Source organism: Macrotis lagotis, chromosome 4 (genome assembly GCF_037893015.1).
Source record: "Macrotis lagotis isolate mMagLag1 chromosome 4, bilby.v1.9.chrom.fasta, whole genome shotgun sequence".
Lineage (NCBI taxonomy): Eukaryota > Metazoa > Chordata > Mammalia > Peramelemorphia > Peramelidae > Macrotis > Macrotis lagotis.
In genome coordinates, this window is record NC_133661.1 from 28463629 (window position 1) to 28486999 (window position 23371).

The following is a 23371-nucleotide window of genomic DNA, read 5'->3' on the forward strand; positions in this document are numbered from 1 at the left end:
CATATGCTGCTTCTCTGTCTTCTTCTACCACATCAGTGAGAGTGTTCTTCCATTGGCTGTGGAGTTGGACCCGAGTCTTTAAAACTGCCACACTGGGACAAATTTCTCCCTCTTTTGCTTTTTAGTCTATTTCATAACATCGAGAGGACATAAACTAAATTGCAGGAGGAAATACTTCTCCCCTATTTCTTTTTCTACCATAGCTTCAAGAAATAAGCAGGAGGTCTTTGTTTCATTTATCTTCAATTCTAGATTAAGGCATCAATACTAACTGGACCAGGACGTTTGATCCAATATGACTTCGGAGATAGAATTTTAGGTGGTATGATTCGCAAAAGGGGAAACTTGGAGACAGCCAGGTCATGGGGATATGAGCCTGAAGGGGGTTATGGGAGTAGGAATTCTTACAGACTGCTCTCTGTAAGAAATGAGATCAGCAGTGGATCAAATCCATTCTCCCTCCCTAGAGACTGAGATTGTATAAAGGAGAGGGATTCAGCCCCTTGAATTTGAGAGTAATTTTGTAGGTTTGTGATTTTCTCTTTGAGGTTAAGGATTCTCTTGTTAAAAACCCCTTCCCTTGAGGAAAAACTTGATAGAGACTAGGCATTGATAGAGATCCTAGATAACCTCTTTAAGGTTAACAAAGGATGAAGGCTGAAATGTAGCATATTTGTTCTCCTGGCAATGGGGACCAAGATAATGATACGTGTATAAGTGTGTAAGTGTGTGTGTGTGTGTGTGTGTGTGTGTGTGTGTGTGTGTGCATTTCTACATTTATGTATATCTATATCTAAACAGATATCCACTTATATAGGTGTTTCCCTCAACATGTTTGTTTGCTTAGTTTTTAAGGATAGCTAGCATTTATCTAGCATGTTCAATTTACAAAGTGCTTTCCAAAAATGATTCTGTTTGATCTTCATTATGAACCATGGGAATTTGGTGATATGATTATTCCCATTTTGGAGATAAGAAAACTGAGATCCTGTTCCTCAATTCCTATGTGGACTTCAGAATCAAGTTCCCTCATTCTGTACTTTGCTCCCTTTCATCCCAGCTTTTCAGTTCCCTTTTGTCTTATGTCTTCACACTTTAGAATATAAGCTGCCTGAGGGCAAGGATTAGCTTTCTTTTGGCCTATTTTCTAGCCCCAGGATTTTCACAGTGCTTAATACATAATAATGGCTTAACAAATTCTTCCTTGTTCCCTCCCTCCCTCCCTCCTTCCTCCTCCTTTCCCTCTTCCTTCCTCCATTGCTTTATCCCTTTCTTCATTTGTACCTTTCCTTCCTCCCTCCTTTCCTGTCCATTGTACCATTCAGTCTCACCTACCCATAACTTCACATCAGGAAAAGTTGATTAGAACAATATGATAAAATAAATGGTTCAATGTCCTTTGACTTGTGTAATATTTAGAGTAAAAATGATCCTGGTGAGAAAAAAAAGAACCTGAAATCATATTCTTTTCTCTTATTTCAGAAAAATCACTGGATCATTGAAATGTGCTGTAATCTTTTCATAGAAAATTAGCAGGTGAGCTAAGAAAACAATTCCTCCCTCCAATCAGGTTGTGAGGAACACAGTAGACTCTGGAGAGCTGCCAGGGTAGTTCGTGTGGGCTGATCACCACTCCTTAATTTGCAACAGTGCACAAAAGTAACCTGCCCTTGGTCTTCTTGGCACCATGATATTTCCAAGCACAGGGAGAGACTTAAGTGTTGGACATTACTAAAAATACATAAAACATACATTGACTGAATATATATTTATATATTTATGAGTCCACATATATATATATATATATCTGTGTATAGATTATTTATATATTGTATACATATGTACATAGACACATATGCTTATAATAGATGTATGTTTAATATTTTCATTCATCAATAGAGGCAATGTGATAATGAGAAATGATATAAATTTATTTTTCTTTCTCTATTTTGTCTGCTTCTGCCTATCTCTACCTGTCTCTATTTCAGTTTCTCTTCTCTCTGTCACTCTCTGTCTTTCTATCACTGTTTTTTTCTCTCTCTCATCCTTTAAGCTTTATTTCATTGAAGAGTAATAGAAAAATTAGGGCAGCAATGTATGGAGGGCCAGATTTCATGTCAAAAAGACTCATCTTCCTGAGATCAAATCTAACTTCACTTAATAATTGAGTGACCCTGGGTAAGTCACTTAATCCTGTTTGTTTCAGTCTGGAGAAATAATTGACTAACAATCCCAAATCTTTGCCACAAAACAACCCAAGTGGGGTCACAAATGGTAAGACTCCAGGAAGAGAATGGCTGAACAACCAATAACAAAAAGGTAGACCAATAACTGGGGTTAGCGACATTAGAGTTAGTTTGAATCTTGGCTCTTTTAAGGTCTTAGCTATAGGTCCTAGGACTAATTGTTGGCCCTATTTAATTCAATCCCAAAAACATTTATGAAAAACGAGATATAATTGCTAGAAATGGATTCTTTGCCCTCAAAGTGATTACAATTTGAAAAGGAGACAGGAAAACTTAGAGGAGTGTCTAGTTCCATGGAGCTAAAAAAGGCAGGACAGGAGATGCAAAATGGAGTGGGACATCAGTATTTGGGAATCAGCTTCCTCATCCATAAAATGAGAAGACTGGGAAGAAATTAAATATAGTTCCTAGCAATTTCACTAAATAACAGGAGATTTTCTAGTCTATTCCCCTCAATTTACAGATAAGGAAATTGAAATGAAAATAAGATGATAAAACACTAGAGACCATGACATAGAGATCATTGAAGAAGACTTGGGGGGATGGGGTGGCTAGGTGGTGCAGTGGATAAAGCACTGGCCTTGGAGTCAGGAGTACCTGGGTTCAAATCCGGTCTCAGACACTTACTAATTACCTAGCTGTGTGGCCTTGGGCAAGCCACTTAACCCCGTTTGCCTTGCAAAAAAAAATCTAAAAAAAAAAAGAAGAAGACTTGGGGATCATGTGGCCACCTTCTTCAAGCATTTTTAGGGATATTTCATGTAAGAAAGATTAAAGGAAGATCATTTCAAAAGTCCCTATTAGTTAAAAATCCTATGAAAGTCAGTGTTAAGTTTTGATTTCTTAGTTATTGTGATATTCTGTGATTCCTAAGTATCTAATGTCACTAATAGCATCTATTTATTTTTATGCATATATGTTTATTTATAAATATATATATGTATGTATTGTATCATATGTATGTTTGTCCTTCATTTTTGAAGAAGACCACAACATCAAGGAGGTGATGACATGATAAGCAAATGAATTGATTTGAGTGAGGGGGCTGTGCTAAGTCACCAACTTCATTTTCTTCTCCAGAGCCATCTGGTTCCAATGATATGAATCAGGATGAGAGGAGATGCTCCTGGATATGAGGCAATCAGGCTTAAGTGACTTGCCAAGGTCATACAGCAAATAAGAGTCAAGTGTCTAAGGCTGGATTTGAATTCTTGTCCTCTGACTCCAAGGTCATTGTTCTATCCACTCTACCAGCTAGCTGCCCTAATAAAATTTTTTTTTCACAATAAATGAGACATTTTCCTTTTAACTTCTTAATTTGATGCTCTTTGTAGAGAGACCCTGGCTTTCTGAAGGGAAGTATAAACTTAGCATGTGCATAGTATGAACAAAAGTTTCAATAGCTTCAAAGATCCTTAGTTGAGAGCTAGAATGAGCCATAAAGACCACCGAGTCCATCCTCTTCACTTTATTTATGAGAAAACTGAGGACCAAAAAAGGCTAAGTAATTTCCTTAAGATCTTACCAATAGTAATTATCAATGATAAGATTCAAATTCAGGGTCTTTTGACTCCAAAAGTGGCAAAAATTTAAATCTGGATTGGTCAATGGGTTATAAAATGTTCATCTTAGGGACAGCTTAAGTTTGGATACATCCTTTATCCTGATTAACTGTTGAATGAGGAACCTTCCTGCCATAGCAACTCTGGAAGGTCCATATCCTAAATCATCGAGGATTTGGGATATTCATTAGGGAAGAGAATACCTAGAGTGAAGAAACTGGAGACCTTTGTACATAATTACATACATGAACCTCCACTATCTGAACTGCCTAACCTTCCTCAGTGCTTTACCAAAGTTAGCGTTTTCTGGCATTTAAATATATATAAATATCTTGCATAGGAAAAATCACCTCAGTGGTTGAGTTACAGGGTAATGGGGCATGGAATCTATTTACATATGGCGGGGGTTGACTTCCTTATAGTTAAACTGCTCAGATAGACTAGGTAGCAGGTATGAGCTACAATTATCTTCAATTAGTCCTTATCCATAATTTCCCATAGCATCTTGCTCCATTCCCCATCTGTTGAACTAATTACAAAGGCTTAGCTATTGCAGCATCCTCATTTGTCCCTACTATAGTTCAAAAATTATGGATTTGCTCTTCATTGACAGTTTAACACATGCCATTAAATCTACCCTCTTTATATCATTTCTAAACAGACTGAAGAAGACTTCCCATGGGTCTTTCTTGGTTTCTTATTCAATATGAGAAAGTATATTCTCAGTTATTTCTTTTATTCCCAAATCAAGTTACAGAGGTCTGAAATGGGAATATATAAAACTTGAACCATTCATATTTAAGGGATAAAAATACTGGCAGCACTAAATATTAAGAAATATTAAGAACTATTCCCTTAGGCATACAACTTGAAGGCATATTAGAAATTATCCAAACTAAACCCCTCAATTTTCAGCTAAGGAAAATGAGATGAGGAAAGCGCTGGAGACAGTTTCAGAATGAGATCATTTATGAGAGATAGGACAAATGTTATCATGAATTTAAGAGAGGTCACACAGAGGGTAGAATTAGGCATATTCAATTAACCTGCTATTAATTAATCACAATCTATTTATTAAAAGACAGTCATATATATTATAAGCATGGAAGATGCTAAGAAATAAATATAAATACTCCTGCAAAGGAGCAATTACCAGATTTTATCAGATCAGGATAGATAGAATCTACTAACAACTACAGCTATTATGAAATGGAATGGGACACTTTGGAAAACAGTAGATTATTCTTCACTGGAGACTTTTAAACAGAGATAACAGTCTATTTTTTTTCAGATATGACATGGGCAGGACTCGAGTATAAATTAGACTAGATAACAGATGAGACCCTGTTTTCTTCTCATGTAATGATTGAAATATGCTCATAGATGAACCACTCTTGATCATTACCTCCCCCTTCCATTTATGACAAGATTAAATGTTAATTTTCTACCAATATTTTTTTGTTAGCTGAAAGGATTAATGTTTACTGAAGGACTGGATGTATATGTAGCAAAGAGAAAGAAATGGTCACAGGTAAAGATCAAGGTATGTGTATTATAATTAAGTTATATGGAATGACATAATTGCCAATTAATTTTAGTGAATAGAGAAGTAGGCATGAACTCATGCCAAAAACCTGGGTAGTTAGGGATCAGGCCTAAGACAGTGCAGTAACTTCTGGTTGATTACAGGTAAGACTAATGAGATATGATGTCAGCCATGTCCTAGGATTCTAAATCTAATGCTCTCTCTACAACTGCCACTTTGCTTATGAAAATTAATTGGATATAACTGTTTACTCAATTTATACCTCCCTAAAATATTGTAGATTGGAACCTAGCTGAAGGCAGGGACAGTTTTATTTTTTCATTTTTGAATATCCTTAGAAGGTAACACAGCACAGTGTCTAGCACAAAGTTTATGCTTCATAAATATTTATTGACATTCTATACTTGATTGGTACTACATAAATAGTTTTTGAGTAAGTAAACTAATTAATTTGAGATATCAGTAAGTGAAAACAGAACAGGACTGGAGACAGAGAGATGGATAGACAAACAAAGACAAAGAAAAAGACAACAGCCACAGAACTTGAGAGACAGACTCAGAGAAAAAGAAGAAAGGAGAGGGAGGAGAGGGGAGAGAGGAGAGAGGAGAGAGGAGAGAGGAGAGGGGAGAGGGGAGAGGGGAGAGGGGGGGAGGGGGGGGAGGGGAGAGGGGAGAGGGGGGGAGGGGAGAGGGGGGGAGGGGGAGGGGGGAGGGGAGAGGGGGGGAGGGGGGAGGGGGGGAGGGGAGAGGGGGGGAGGGGGAGGGGGAGGGGGGGAGGGGAGAGGGGAGAGGGGAGGAGAGTTTATGCTAGTTCTCTTTTGACTCACCTGCTTGACATTTCACTATTATCTGCTTGTCCTATACGATAGCTTCTGAAAGAGGTCATAGGTTCTGACCAAATGCAGTACTCTGCTAATAGATGTCCCGTGAGAGTGATTTGTAAGTTATTCTACCAAGAAAATGTCAGTCAGTCAATCACATTTTAGCCAGTCTATCTCCTTGTGATTTCACTAAGTATGAGGTAGAATTAGCAATACCCCTAGTCTAGAAGACTGGTGGAGATAAAACGAAGTAGAAGATCATATTTTCTTCCCAATCTGGAAACACAAAAACGTTTCATTTCCAACATAAGAGCCTTAAAATTTTCACTAGCTTTGCCAATGCTTCAAATACTGGAAACTTTAGGAAGGGTAAAGAGGGAAGTTGAAGAAAGACAAGAAGAAGGGGGATAGTTGAAGGTTTTATATTCTTGGTCATGATCAACAGTGATAGGAAATGAACTTCCTGGTTTTCTCTCTTTCTGTTGCAGTTTCAGATGTAGTGAAAAATGAGAAAAGATTCCAACCCACATATGAAATCTCAGCGAAGGACACAGAGTAGGCAAGACCTGCCTCACACAATGTAGAGCTGTATTTTTCAAGTCAAGTCATTAGCCTTCTCTGTGCTCAGTGTCTCAATTGGTGACTTTGGAATAATCATAATATTTATGTCTGAGTATTATTATAGGGCTCTAATCAAGTCGTGTATGTAAAGCACTTTGCCAACCTTAAATTGATATATATATATATATATATATATATATATACACTCTTATAATGAATGGCATATTTTATAATGTTACAAATTATTTTACTGCTTAAAAAGAAATCATTGTACCCCCTTTTATTTATTGCATTTCCATGATTTTATTGATCTATTTAATTTTGACCATGGAGGTTTAAGTGTCTAAACCAATTCAGTATCTGAAAGAAACTGGTGTACCTTAAGGTGGTTAAAAAAAAGCCACAGATGATACTATGACATAGTGCTACATACAGTCTAGGACATAATAGAGTGTTGAGTAATTGATAGCCCCTGTACTCTGAGCTAATAGGGTGTAGGGTGTATTCAAGAAAGACTAGTACTACTATTGTGAAGACTGCTGAGCCCTTTTCAGGGCTGCTTTCAATCTTTGATGTACACTTGAACCACATAATTCTCATCTGTGGTTCCAGGAAGCTATCACATGCATAGTGGTCACACCCTGATAAACTTTATCGGCAGGTGGGCTTCTTTAGACATCAAAAACACCAGGGTCATTCCCTGCCATCTAGAGCCATCACCAGTTGTCATGACTCTGTCAAGACTTTTAAAAAGAGAGTGAGGTTGATAATCTCAGGCAACTCTGCTTCTTTAAATCCAAATCACACATAAATCAAAAGGCATCACCCATACAATTTTACCATTCCTATCTCAAAGCCCTGGGATGATAGGCAAGTGATGAAGCAGCAAGTGGAGATACACTGGCAACTGTGAGGTCATAGACTTGTCTCCTCCCTGGAAGCAGGAGTGGGATTTGGCAGTCTCTGGTGACTGAGCAGCTCTTTTAAGAATCAGAAGGAGCTATAAAAGGTGGAAAATTATCTGCTTACCCAACCTTGGCTTTATTACCACTGCAGGCAGGGATCCTACTCTCCCGTTGAAACACAAAAAAATTTACAAAAACTTTTTTCAAAGAAGATTCCACTCATTATCTGTGCATGGAATGTGTGCACTTACAGACAAACTCAAGATCCAATAGAACCGAAAGATGACTAGCTCCTGTTGCAAGAGAACTCAGCAGGTGTCAAATCCAAATAGCAGCTCTGAGTGAAACAAGGCAGGTCAATGAAGACCAGACTACTGAAATCAGAGCTACATACATATTTTTCCTAGAGTGAACACAGTGAAGGAGAGAACCATGAAGCTGGGGTAGGTTTTGCAATCAAAACTAATCTAGTCAATAAATTTCTATGCCTACCAAAAGAAGTGAATGACAGGCACGTGACAATGTGATTGTCACTTGCAGGAAAGCATACCCAATTATCATCAGCACCTATGTTCTCACCATGATGAACCCTGATGAAGTCACAGAAAAAATTTATGAAAACCTGTAGACTCTAATCATCATTGTACCAAAAGAATATAAGCTTCTAATTCTGGGTGATTTGAATGCTAGGCTCAGACTACAAGAGAGAAGAGGGTGTTCCTTGGGAGAAATGGAATTGGAAACAGCAACAGCTATGATCATTTACTATTAAAGATAAGAGCATCTCATGACCTTTTTATCATGAATACTATCTCCCCTTTATCTAATCACAATAAAACTTCCTGCATGAACCCTTACAGCAAATATTGGCATCTAATAAACTATGTGACTGTGAAAGTAGCAAAGGCAACATGTGGTGCTGAGTGCTGGAATGATCACAGACTCATCTATCTCCAGTTAAATAATCTCATTCAACCGAAGCAATGGCTCCAAGGTAAAATGACTACCAGAAGAATAGATGTCAAGAGATTAGAGTGCTTCTCTAAGGAGAAATAGTTTGTTCCTAACTTGGAGGAAAAGTAGAGCCAACACACAGTTGACAACAATGGAGCGGAAAAAGGTCTTGGTAGCTTTCAGAGATTTAGTGGAGAAACTTCAATTATTTGTTCATTTTAGAATGCTACACAAATAAAAACCATTTTGATGAAAATGGTGGATAAATACAGCCATTAAATGAAAACAAAATGAGAACTCCAAGGGATTTAACAGTAGGATAGTCCATCCTTTCTAAGAATGCAGCCTTTAATTCCATGAAAAGCAAAGTAAGAGTAAAGCTTAGAAAAATGCAGGATTCTTGTAAAAGTAAAAAGACAGTTGAAATTCAGTTTTATGTGATAGGAACAATCCAAAGTGCTTTTATGAGACCCTGAAGGCTATTTATGGGCCAAAGACATATGATGCATCTCAACAACTCAGTGCAGATGGAGCCACATTGATTAGAGATAGAGACATGATTCTAAAGAGATGAACTGAACACTTCCATGGTGTTCTTACCAGACTGTCATCAATCAAAGCAGAAGCCATTGAACATTTACCTTAAGATATAGTTAATTTTTCCCTAGCTGAAATTCCAACCAAAGAAGAGTATAGCTAGATGATAAGGGAAATAGAGCAAGATAGAGAATGAAACAAATGAGGAAAGGAAAAAAAGAGAGACATACACAATTAAATGGATTTGGGATCATCCCTAACAAAAACTTGCCACCTCAAAAGAAATCAATACAGTTCAAAAGATTATAACAAGTCTCATAAATATGAGTCCCATTCTAAGAAAGGTAGCATATTCTGAATTCACAATTCCAGGTCCTCTGTCCATAACTTGTCCTTCAGGAAATTTTTACTTGCCAACAATTGCCAGGGTCTCAGTTCCAGTCATTTGCTTGTTTCATCTTTTGTAAACTACTTGAGATGACAGAAATGCTTGTTTTCTTCACAAATCTCTGTGTTTACCTTGTCCATGTACACCACTTTACAGAGGAAGAAAAAAGAGTAGAAGTGACTTCCTTAAGGTTACCTGGTCATAAACAGAGGAATAGAACTTAAAGACATAACTTCTGATTCTGAATCCAGACATCTTTCTAATTTACTTCATATGTGTCACTTTTTATTAGTTTTAGTAACTGAATATAACCTATTTCTATAGCTTTTTCAAATATAAATTTTTTTCTTAAAAAAAAGATAAAGAAATCTATTTTTGACTGCATTTTGTCCAAGTCTTTTAAATTCTCTCAACATAATTTCCTTATTTGCAAAATGAAATGTCAGGGTTATATGATCTCAAGTTTGTGCTTATGATAGGGTTACTATCTCCCTATCATAAGATTTGGATATAGAAAGACATGAAGTCTTTTTCATAGTGAACAGGTAGAATTTACTAGAGTCTGGATATAATTCAATCCCTTCTGATTCTAAATTCATTGGGTTTTTTTTCCCTGCAAACCATGTCCTCTCCAATGCAATCACCCTCATTCATTTGAGTGAAGAAGGATCTTGTAAACTTCAGAATTTCCTTAAGAGGTATCAAGCTGCCATTGAGATTTGGGATTAGGAGAATAAATTAATAATCTGTGTGTGGGGGTGGGGGAGCTGGAGGGACAGTTGGATAGCACTGTGGGTAGAGCATTGTTCCAGGAATCAGGAGGACCTGAGTTAATATTTGACCTTTGACACTTACTAGTTTTGTGATCTTAGGCCAGTCACATTACCCCACTGGCTCATCAAAATAAAAAAAAGAAAGAAAAAGAATTCATTTATATTAGATCATTAACATCGAGGATAAATGCCCTACCCCTTTATGTAACAAAGGGTTCAATAAAAGATTTGCATTTTTATATGAATGTATTAAAGAATATTCACAACCAGAGTTAGAACTGGTATAGTAATTAGAATAGTGGATTTAAGAATCACAAAGATCTGGGTTTGATTCCTACCTCTTTCACTAGCTAGCCATGTAACCATAGACAAGCTATTCAACCTGATTTCAAAATAGAATCACATAATATCAGATCTGATAGAGAGTTCAAAGAAAATCTATTGAAACTCCCAGAGTGGAGCTAAGATGGGGGACTTCCTGGGCATAGCCAAAATGGTGGCATGAAGCTAACCTGCTCCTGGAACCTTCCCCTACCAAAGATAAATGAAGCCTCTACTCTGACATTCAAACTACAGATTCCACCAAGAAAAAGAGAAGATTCAAAGAAGTTTTCAATTGTAGACATCATAGAGGATCTTCAGTCAAGGTCTGTCTCTTTGGGGGGAAAGGGGAAGTAAAGTCCAGGAGGCAGGAGAGCCCGAAAGCCAGCAAGAGGCTTTAGACACATTTCAATCCAGGTCCTGATAGCTTAATAATGACAGAGGTCCCAGCAGCTAGATAGCAAGCTAGGAGGGAGGATCCCAACCCCAAACAAAGTCTGAACCCTGAGAGCACCTGGGTAGAAGACAGGACTGGGCTGGGAACAATCCTCTGTTAAGTCAAAACCTGTACAATAAAGGAGAAAACAAACCTGTGCAAAGGCAAGGCCTGAACTGCATAGGCAACATCTTGGCTAACAATGAGGCAGGGATCAGACCCAGCCCCAGCAAAAGAAAAGCTTGGATCTATACTCCATATACCCCAGGAGCAGAACGTCAACAGCAAAGGGTGAACAAAAAAACTAAAAGAGTGCTCACTCTAGAAAACTACTTTAGAAACAAAGATGAAAGTAATGCCATGTCTGAAGAAGAAAGCAGTGAGAAATCACTCACAGAAGTATCAAAACAGTCTATAAATTGGACTCAAATACAAAAGCTCATCAAAGAGCTTTAAAGAGAATTTTTTAAAAAATCAAAGAAAAGAGGAAGAAGAAAAATGGGAAAAAAATGAAAGTCATGCAGGAAAATTGTGACAAGTTGACCAAAGAAATCAACTCCATTAAGAGAAAAATAACCAGGGGCAACTAGGTGGTGCAGTGGATAGAGCACTGGTCCTGGAGTCAGGAGTACCTGAGTTCAAATCCGACCTCAGACACTTAATAATTACCTAGCTGTGTGGCCTTGGGCAAGCCACTTAACCCCACTGACTTGCAAAAAAAATAATACACCTAAAGAAAGAGTAAAAAAAGCAACTGGAAAAGGAAACACAGAAGATAATTGGAGAAAGTAAAATCCTAAAAAGCAGAATTAGACAGTTTGAAATGAATGAATCTACAAGACTACAAGATTCCATCAAACAAAATAAAAAGGCTGAAAAAATTGAAGAAAATGCCAAGTACTTTCTAGGGAAAAGGAATGACCTGAAAAAATAGATCCAAGAGAGACAATCTATGAATCTGTGGACTACTAGAAAGCCTGAACCAGCAAAAGAACCTGGAAAAAATCACGCAGGAAGTTATATGGTAAAATGCCCCAATCTACTAGAACAAGATAACAACATAACAAATCAAAGAATCCACCTCCAGAAAGAGACCCCAGGATAAAAACTCCAAGGGCTGTGACAGTCAAATTCCAGAACCCTCAAATAAAAGAGAATACTGAAAGCAGCAAAAAGAAAACAATCAAATAGAAAGGAAACACAATCAGACTAACACAGGACCTATCAGCCTCAGCACTGAAGGATCAGAAGAATGGAATAACATATTTCAGAGAGTTAAGGACCTGGGATTACAACCCAGAATATACTACCCTGCAAAATTCAGCATATACTTTCAGAGAAAAAGATGGATGTTCAATGAAATACAGGACTTCCAGAATTTCCTGACCCAAAGACCAGAACTGAACAGAAAAGTCAATAGACAAATACATCACTGAAGAGTTACATCAAAAAAGGGTAAATGAAAAGGGAACTGAAAAACAATTTTTTTTTTAGTTTTTTACAAGGCAGTGGGGTTAAGATCACACAGCTAGGTAATTATTAAGTGTCTGAGGCTGGGTTTGAACTCAGGTCTTCTGGGTTCCAGGGCCAGTACTCTATCCACTGTGCCACCTAGCTGCCCCATAAAATTGTTTTAAACAAGTGTTGGTCTCTAAAAGGGAAGATATAACAATTCTAATTCTTTAGAACTTTACTTCTCTAATTAAAATTAGAGGGTAGAGGATAGAATATAAGGATATGGGTATAATTGGGTCTTATCTCTCAATTGAAGAGATCCAAGATCACATCCCTTTGTTTGAGACAAAAATTCCTGAATAAAAAGCAGGGGTGTTAACCTTAACTTTAGTATCTCATTATACTTTGACTCACTTTAATCCCAATGTGCTTAGCACCTTGTCTAATGAGGGCATCATAAACTGTGAGGACCTGAGACAATGTCTCTGTTACTTATAACCATTTGTAAAGTTCTAAGGTGAGATTTCCAGAGCCTCCTAGTACTTAGAGATATTCAAGACTCTTACAGTTAATTAGATCAGCTTCAGGTTGTATGGGATAAAAATCCACTTAAAAAATATATAGATTCTTCTAAGGAAAAAAAAAAGTTTATTTTGTATTTTCTTGAGAAAAAGGTATACTCCAAGTCTCTCACAAAGCTAGTGAAGATCAAGGAGCTGACCAAAATTGACAGTCAGGCAAGATTACATGGCTTAACATGATCTCCTCCTCCTCCTCCCTATCCTCTCTGTCCACTCATTGATTAATCTTCAGAGTTATATTTTACTAGTGGAAATCTACCCCAACAATGAAGAAAAAAATGAAACATTTTCATAAAATATTACCTAACCATCCAGATGGTGACAATAACCTTCAGGATTATAACTATATTATTAAAGTAATAATAATTTGTCTTGGAACACAACATCTAGGGACAATCTATTATCCTCCCAGTTCCTTATTCAGAAAACACGTGGTAGTTATAAGACTCATTTGGAATGCAAGGTCTTTCTTCTAAGAATAATCTTAAGAATAATGATTTGGTTTTCTCAATAATTTCTTAACCCTGAGAGGACTTCACTAGGAATATTTACCCTAAGAAGGTTTAATTAGGGAATATTCCACTCAAGGTGCTTCCTCGAACAAGGGGTTAGATACCCTGCCTACATAGGAGCCAGTAAAGGAGGAGAGACAATAGGCCTTGGTTCAATTAATAATGTGTTAAGTCCCCTGGGGGGGGGGGGGTAAAGTGTGAAAGAAAACAGGTCTGTGGGAGGGGCACAAATAGTTCAAGAAATGATATGACTTTGGCTGATACTTTGGCTTGTGGGGAGAATTGTGTGTACTTGAAAGATACTTGAAAAGGGGGTAAAAAATGATTATAATTATAATTTGATGCAATCTGAATCAATGCTGCTTATCAAGAAATCAAGTAAACAATCTGTGATGATATCTTGATAAATAATATTAATAATATTAGAGTATCAAGGGAAGAAGCACAATGATTCATAATTTTAGAGGGAAAGAAGAAAGAATATGAATGCTGAGTAAATTCTATTTAATAGAATTAATTCAGGGAGGGAATAAGACCTATTCCCACTTGGGTCTAAAAATCAAACTATCTACAGGGAAGGTTCAATAGAGAACAGGAAAGATAAGCAAAAAAGAGACTGATAAAAGAGAAGGAAAAGTACAAGTGAAAGGTAGTAAAATTTTGGTGAGAAGGAAAAAGAGAAAAGGAAAGAGATAAATATAAGTGGAGACAGATAGCATAGAGGGAAATACAGAATTAGTAATCTTAACTGTAAATATGAATGGGATAAACTGTCCCATAAAATGGAAATGGATACCACAATGGACTAAAAACCAGAATCCTACAATATGTTGTTTACAAGAAACACATTTGAAGCAGAGAGATACACATAGAATAAAAGTAAAAGGGTGGAACAAAATGCCTCAGCAGAAGTAAAAAAAATCTGGGGTAGTAATCCTAATCTGAGACCAGGTAAAAAGCAAAAATCAATATCATTAAAAGGGATGAAAAAGGAAACTACATCTTCTTAAAAGGCACTACTGGCAATGAAGCTATATCATTACTAAAAATGTATGCACTGAATGGAATAGTATCCAGATCCCTAAAGGAAAAGCTGAGTGAATTAAAAGGAGAAATCAACAGCAAAACTTTAATAATGGGAAACCTCAATCTCCCATTCTCAGAACTAGATAAATCTAACAACAAAATAAACAAAAAAGTTTAGAAGGTGAATGAAATCTTAACAAACTTAGATATGATAGACCTCTGGAGAAAACTAAATGGGGATTCATTACACCTTCACCAAAACTGATCATATACTAGGGTACAAAAATCTTAAAATCAAATGCATAAAGGCAGAAATAATAAATATACTCTTCTCAGACCATGATGAAATATAAACTACATGTAATAAAGGGTCAGGAAAGCATAAACCAAGAACTAACTGGAACTTAAATAACTTTATCTTAAAAAATGGGGCAATCAAACAGCAAATAATAGAAATAATCAATAGTTATATACAAGAAAATGATAATAATGAGACATCAAACCAAAACTTATGGGATACAGTCAAGGCAGTTTTGAGGTGAAACTTTATATCTATAACTGCCTATAGGAATAAAATAGAGGAAGAGGAGAACAATGAATTGAGTATGCAACTTAAAAAACTAGAAAGAGAACAAATTAGACATCTCCAATTAAATACTAAACTAGAAATTCTGAAAATCAAGGGAGAGATTAATAAAATAGCAAAAAAATATTGATCTCATAAATAAATCAAAGAGTTGGTTTCATGAAAAAGCCAATAAAATAAACAAACCTCTGGTTAATCTGCTTTAAAACAAAAGAGAGAAGATAACCAAATAACCAGTATCAAAAATGGAAAGGGTGAACTAACTACCAATGAGGAGGAAATTAAAGAGTTGATCAGGAGCTACTCTGCCAAACTGCATGCCAATAAATTGGACAACTTGAGTGAAATAGATGAACATTTACAAAAATGCAAATTGCCCAGATTAACAGAAAAGGAATTAAATTACTTAACCCCATTTCAGAAAAAGAAATTAAAGAAACCATCAATAAACTCCCTAAGAAAAAGTCTCCAGGTCCAGATGGATTTACAAGTGAATTCTACCAAACATTTAAGGAATAATTAATTGCTTTCTACATAAACTATTTTTAAAAAAATAGGAGAGGAAGGAGTTCTTCCAAACTCCTTTTATGACATGAACATGGTGCTGATATCTAAACCAGGAAGCACCAAAACCAACAAAGAAAATTATATACCAATCTCCCTAATGAATATTGATGCAAAAATCTTAAGTAAAATTTTAGCAATGAGACTAGAACAAGTTATTACCAAGACAATATATACCTTGATCAGGATTGATTTATACCAGGCAGGCAGGGGTAGTTCAACATTAGGAAAGCAACAACATAATTAAACATATCAAATGTAAAACCAACAGAAATCAAATGCTTATCTCAATAGATGATAGAAAAGCCTTTGATAAAATACAACATTCACTCCTATTAAAAACCACTAAAAAGTTTAGCAATAAATGGAATTTTCCTCAAAATAATAAATAATATCTATTTAAAATCATCAATAAATATTATATTTAATGGGAATAAACTCAGAGAATTTCCAGGGGTAAAACAAGGATGCCCATTATCACTAATACTATTCAATATAGAGAAGAAAAATAAATTGAAAGAATCAGAATTGGCAATGAGGAAGCAAAACTTTCACTTTTTTGCAGATGATATAATGGTATATCTAGTGAACCTGAGAAAATCATCTAAAGAACTCCTTGAGGCAATTTACAAATTCATCAAAGTAGCAGGATATGAATTAAACCCTCTTAAATCATCAGAATTTCTATTTATGAACAATAAACCCCAAGAACAAGAGATAGAAAGAGAAATTACATTTAAAATAACACTAGACAACATTAAATACTTTGGAATATACCACCCAAGACAAACTCAGAAACTGTATGAATACAATTATAAAGCTCTCCTAACCCAAATAAAGTCAGATCTAAATAATGGGAAAATATCAAATGCTCATGGTTGGGTCAAGCTAATATAATAAAAATGACAATTCTATCCAAATTAAATTACTTATTCAATATCATACTAATCAAACTACCAAATAACTAATTTAACTGAGCTAGAAAAAATTTAGTCACAAAATTCACCTGGAGCAACAAAAGGGCAAGAATAGCAAGGGAACTGAAGAAAAAAAATGTAAAGGAAGGTGACCTAGCTCTGCCGATCTCAAACTAAACTATAAAGCTGCACTCATCAAACCTGCCTGATAATAGTTAAGAAACAGAGTAATGTATCACTGGATTAGGATAGGTTCAAAAGAAACTGTGGTAAATGACTACAGCAATCTACTATGTGACAAACCCAAAGACATCAATCTCTGGGATAAGAACTCACTATTTGACAAAAATTGGGGGCAAAACTGGAAAACATTATGGCAAAAACTAGGCATATATTCACATCTCACACCCTATAGCAAAATAAGGTCAAAATGGATACAGGATTTAAACATAAAGAGTGGCACCACAGATAAATTAATAGACCAAAAAATACTCTTATTCATCTGATCTATGGAAAAGGGATACATTTATGACCAAAAAGGAATTAGAGAGCATTATAAACTGCAAAATAAATAATTTTGGCTATATTAAATTTTTAAAAATTTCTCTAATAAAATCAATGATGCCAAAATTAGAAGAAAAGAAGAAACATTTTTCATAACCAGGAGTTCTAATAAAGGCCTCATTTCTAAAATATATAGAAAATTGAATCAAATTTATATGGTCACAAGTCATTCCCCAATTGATAAATGCTCAAAGGATATGAACAGAAAATTTTCAAATAAAGAAATCAAAGCTATATATCATCATATGAAAAAATGCTCCAAATCACTATTGATTAGAGAAATGCAAATTAAAACAACAATGAGGCATCATCTCACACCTATTAGATTAGCCAAGATGAGAAAAAGGGAAGATGATCAATGTTAGAGAGATTGTGGGAGGATTGGGACAGTGATGCATTGCTGGTAGAGTTGTGAACAGATCCAATCTTTCTGGAAAGTGATATGGAACTATGTCCAAAGAATAATTAAACTGTTCATACCCTTTGACACAGAAATTCCAATTCTAGGAATATATCCAAAAGAGATTATAAAAAATGGGGAAAGTCCTACATATTCCAAAATATTCATAACAGCTTTTGGTAGTGGCAAAGAATTGGACATTAAGGGTTTACCCATCAATTGGGGAATGATTAAACAAGTTATGGTACATGAATACTATGGAATATTATTGTTCTATAAGAAACCATAAATGGTTGGACTCTAGAGAAGCACAGAATGACTTACGGGATCTGGGAAGAGAATCAAGAGAATAACATACACATTAAAAACACTGTGATATGAACAAGCTTGATGGAAGCAGCTCCTCTCAGCAGTTCAGAGAGCTAGGACAATTGTATTAGACTGGCTATGAATTATGTCATCCCCATCCAGAGGAAGAAAAACAAAAGACAATAAAACACACACCAAAAAACCCAAAACACTAACTCTTCAGAATCTGATGGTCACTTTATAAAAATTATCTCATTTCTATCTTTCCCTTTAACCTAATTCCTCAATGCCCAAAATTACTAAATTGTAAATATGTTTAACAAAATATGTATGTAAAATGCTAACCTGACTCTTCCCTACTGAAGGGAGGAGAGTGAGAAGGAAGAATAGAGGGAAAGTTTGTAAGTTGGAAATATGCATGTACAAATGGATGAAAATTTAAAATAAGAAATTAAAAAAAGAAAATTTATTCCAATATATGTCCCAATCCCACACCCCAATACCCAATACCCCCCCGCCCCATTTCAACATATCCAAAAATGGTCATCAAGATATTTAAAGGAAGACAAACAACATGAAGGAGCTCACAACTTAATGAGATAGCTGATTTCACTTTTATATACTTCTCATCATTAATAACCAGTTTATTATTATTGTTTCCCTGACATCAAGCTTACATTTATCTATTTGAAACTTCCACTGATTGTTTCTTTATCTGTCGGAAGGGATCAAAGAGGGAACCAAAAAATCAAATTCTTTCATGCTATATATGCTCACATTTATGAAAAAGATATCAAATGCCCTCTAAGTCTTTTCTTCTTCAGGCTACATGTTTCCATTTCCTGAAAGTCTTATGAAAGGGACTTAAGTCCCTTCACCATGCTGTCTGCTCTTTCTCTCTCTAGAAGCTTTCTAACTTATCAAAATCCTTTCTACAATGTATGATCCAGTATTAGACATTATTTTTTTTCAAATATAATTTGATCAGGGCATATTAAAATGAAATTAATGCCTTCCTCATTCTGAATACTTAACCTCTCATCTATTAGCATAGCCTAAGATCCACTGGCAACTTTGGTGACTGAGTCATATACTTGGATCATATTGAGCCTGGTCCCATCCTTTTTTTTTTCCCAGAGAAATTTCAATTTAACCATACCTTCCTGGTACTATACTTGTAGATTCAACTTTTGGACCTCAAGTGAGAGACTACCTTTACCTTTTTCATATCCTGATATTCAATTCAATCATTTAAATTTCAAGATCACTTTGAACCTTGACCATTGATTTAGCTATGACTCCCAGCTTCTTGTCATCTGATGATGTCTATCCTTTATTCTCAAAAAAAACCATAAAATCAGGGAGGTGATGCCATGACATGCTTGTGAAATGGATTTGAGTGAAGGGGGCGCTATGCTAAGTCACTGGTCTCAGTTTCTTCTCCTGAGCCAGGGTACAGTAGCCAGATATGAATCAAGATGACAGGAGATGGCCCTGGATGTGAGGCAATCAGGGTTAAATGACTTGCCCAAGGTCACACATCTTGTATCAAGTATCTGAAGGCAGATTTGATTCAAGTCATCCTGACTCCAGGGCCAACACTCTATCTCCTGTGACATATATCTATGGACTTGATAATTATGCTATCTCAGTTAAAATCCCTATATCACATTGATACGATTTATCATGCTAATGCTGCATTAAGTCAAATATGGGTCCTGAAGCACTTCTCTAAGGACCTCTTTCCAAGGCAATGGACCATTAATGATCACTTTTTGTGTCATATCACTGGAACAGCTCAAATTCCAACCAGTTTTAATCTCTATCATCTAGCACTTCTGTCTTTTCCACAGGACAGAACAAAATATTTTATGACATGATTTCTTATCTAGATAAATGCCATCTTAGTTTTCTCAGTCACAAACAAGGTACCTATTGTTATAAGGCACAGATGAGAAAGTCTATATAATACCCTTAAAATACTTCTTATTTTAAGAAGGATTTGGAAGAAGAAATAGGGAGCTGTTTTTGTTATTGTTGAATTAATTTAATTGCAATTAATACTTCACATCACTACCCACATTGTCTTCTTCACACACAACAATGATTTCATTACTACTTCACTAGAAATCCCTAAATGGCTTTCCTATCATTTGTTAAATAGAACACAAACTCTTTGGCTTGCCAATCAATGCCCCTGCCTCAAACTGGATTTGGGTTCCTTTGCTCCTTATATCACATTTAATGCCCTTTGAAGAACATGGGACAACTAGATGGTGCTGTGGAGAAAGCCCTAGTTCTGGAATCTATAAGACCTGAATTTGAATCTGGTCTCTGACACTAATAGTGTGATGCAGAACAAATCATTTAATCTCAATTTCCCTCAGTTTTCCCATCTGAAAAATGTAGATGATAATAGCACTCATCTTCTGTGATTGCTATGAAGATCAAATGAGATAATATTTGAAAAGCGATCAGCCCAATTCCTGGTAAGAATTATATAAATTAGAGACAGAAAAAAAGGAAAACAAAAAACAAACCCTTCCCATTTTTCATCAAATCATCTCCTTCCTAGTCTCCTTTTTTCCTACCTGTTATGACCATGTTTTTCTCATCATTCCATACTCTCTACCTATAAATATATTAAAAAATTTCCTATCTTTTGAGGCCACCACCAGGAAGAACTGAATTCCATATTGAAAGTCTAATTTCCTAATCAGAAAAGGAAAAGTATTATTGTAGGAAAAAGGGAAACATGGAGTTCAGATCCCACCTCTGACACCTTGGAGTTATGTCATCCTGAGTCTTGTAGCCTCTTTGAGTCTCAGTTTCTTCACTTGTTAAATATGAAGGTGGACCTTGAAGGGACTGATTTTGCTAATCCTATTTTCTTCCCATCTGGAAAGAATCAAGCCCTCAAATTTTCCATATCCCTTTATCTGAACAATTTTATATATATATTATAATTTGTTTCCTTTTGAACTGATCACATCTACTCCGGATTCTAATTATTTCTGTCCAGTACCTATGTTCTAGCCCCTAAACGTTCTCAAATTCCTTGAGGACAAAACTAACCTCTCCTTAATTTTCCCTTTGACTGTAGTGCACAGCCCAGGTTCAATGCTTTGAGAATCATTTGTTAAATTAGACTGAATTGGTTTTTCTCACTAAAACCCTGCTACTTGGGGGAGGACCAGTGTTTCCTTTAATAACTCTTTTGCTAACACACACTCTGAAGCTGTACCAAGCTTCAGTATGTGTTTTATTAGTTTTGCCCATCATTTTCCCAGACGCTGCTCTTGATTCTCATTTGCAGCCTGAATTGTCTCCCCTGGATCCGTCTCATTTTTGTCCTCCTCTCAGCTCTATTCTCAGTAACTCTTCCTAGGAAGTCTCTAGTGGGGCAGTTAATATATTATATTTATATACAAGAAAGAAAAGACAGAAAATTATTTGAAAAGATGCTATTTCCCATAGTGCAAGGAAAGGCCAACTCTAACTTTTGCTTAGAACTGTCGGACACATTTATGAGTATATTGTGAGTTCTTACAAGGTTAAATACAATGTAAGGAAGATGAAATAAGTATTGGGGTTTTTGTGAAGGGAACAGGGTAGAAAAATCTGACATCTAGGAGGAGACTGATCAAGTTAATCACAATATCTTAGACATATCTCCTCCAAACTGTCCCCACGGCATGGCAATGGGTGACAATGATCCTAGATTTGATAACTAAGCAATTCTCCCACTCCTTGTTGGCCATTCTGGGAGGTGACTAGTGGAATGAGAACATTATTATGGTCAATTAGTGTTTCTTAAAAAGTATCCCAAAGCTCTTATATTTAAAAGCATCCTATAAATATTTTAGGTGTTATTAGTCAATCAGTCAATACATTTATTAAGGAGCTGGGTGGTACAGTGAATGTCACCAGCCTTAAAATCAGAAGGAAGTGAGTTCAAATCCCACCTCAGACATGAGACAACTACTAGCTGTGTGACCCTGGGCAAGTCACTTATCTCTGCATCTGGTATCATCTTGCACTTGGTGTCATCTTCACCTGATCTGTAGTTGACTACTGAATCCAGGTGACCCCAGAGGAGAAAGTGAGACTGATAACTTTGCACAGCACCCCCTCACTTAAATCTATTCACTTGCAAGTCATCTCACAGTCATCTTCAAGAACAAAGAACAAGGGGCAACTAAACAGTTCAGGGGATAGAGCACCAGCCCTTGGAATTAGGAGGATCAGAATTCAAATCCAATCTAAGACACTTAATAAGTACTTAGCTATGTGACCTAGGGCAAATCACTTAACCTCATTGCTGAGCCCCCCTCCTCCTCAAGAAAAGAACAAAGGACAAATAACAAAGTGGACCAAGTCCTTGAATAAGTTCTATGGATACAAACACAGAATAATAAAGTTAAAGGTGGAAGGAACTATGAAGGACAATGAAGCCAATCACTTCATTTCATAGATAAGGAAACTGAGGTTGAAAAGTTCATTGACCTATACAAGAAGACACCTACTAAGTGCCAAAAGTTCAGTGACCTGCCCAGGGTTAAACCAAGTGAGTATCTGAGGCAGGATTTGAATTCAAGACACTATGACTCTACGTTCAGAGTTCTACTCACTATAGCTAGATTCAGCAGGTGCAGTGAGTATATGAAGACAAAACAGATTCAGTCCGTGCTCTGGAGGAGCTTTCATGATATCAAATATTAGATGACCAGCATCTTTTCCCCCAAGTATCCAATCCTCAGACTGATGATAACCATCCCCCATCAATGATTTGCTTTCAAATAGTCCCAGAGGAGGAAAGGCCCTAGAGAGCATCACTACCTGAATGACAAATCTCTTAACAGGAACTAGTGGTGATTCATCATTTGCATAAAGGACCTCAGTAATGCAAAATCCATTCCCTCCATAAGAAACTCATTCAACTTCATGTAGCTCTCATCATCCTTATGGAAAATCCATTTGTCTCTAAATGAGTTTTGTTCATTTTTATTTTCTTTCCTTTGGCCTTAGATAAGTCAACCAAATGGCAGGAGTCCATTGGAAAAACAAAAGCAAAAACATTCCCCATTAATGTCTTCACTATGCAGAATGTTAATCCTACAAATCTCACTTAGTCTCAAGGTTCTTGAGCAACTTGGTACACTGAAGGTAGAGGTTCCTCAGCTTGTTAATACATGAAAAAGAGAATAGTGATTTACATATTCAAACTAACTCTACCTTAAATGACAAAATGCCCAATCAGTCCTCTTAGATTTAAATAAAGTTTTATTGAGTTTAAAATACGGAAATCATTCTTAGCTCAAGGACTATACAAAAACATGTAGTGGAATGAATCTGGCTTGTCATTCCCTGACATAGAGTGTAAGTTTTAGGGAATGATCTGAGAAAT

General features: G+C 36.1%; 1 protein-coding gene across 2 annotated transcripts in view; it reads right to left on the reverse strand.

The window, feature by feature from the left end:
* Positions 1-23371, reverse strand: part of LOC141520652 (catenin alpha-3-like) — a 1797877-nt gene that overhangs the window by 687261 nt on the left and 1087245 nt on the right. The window lies entirely within an intron of this gene.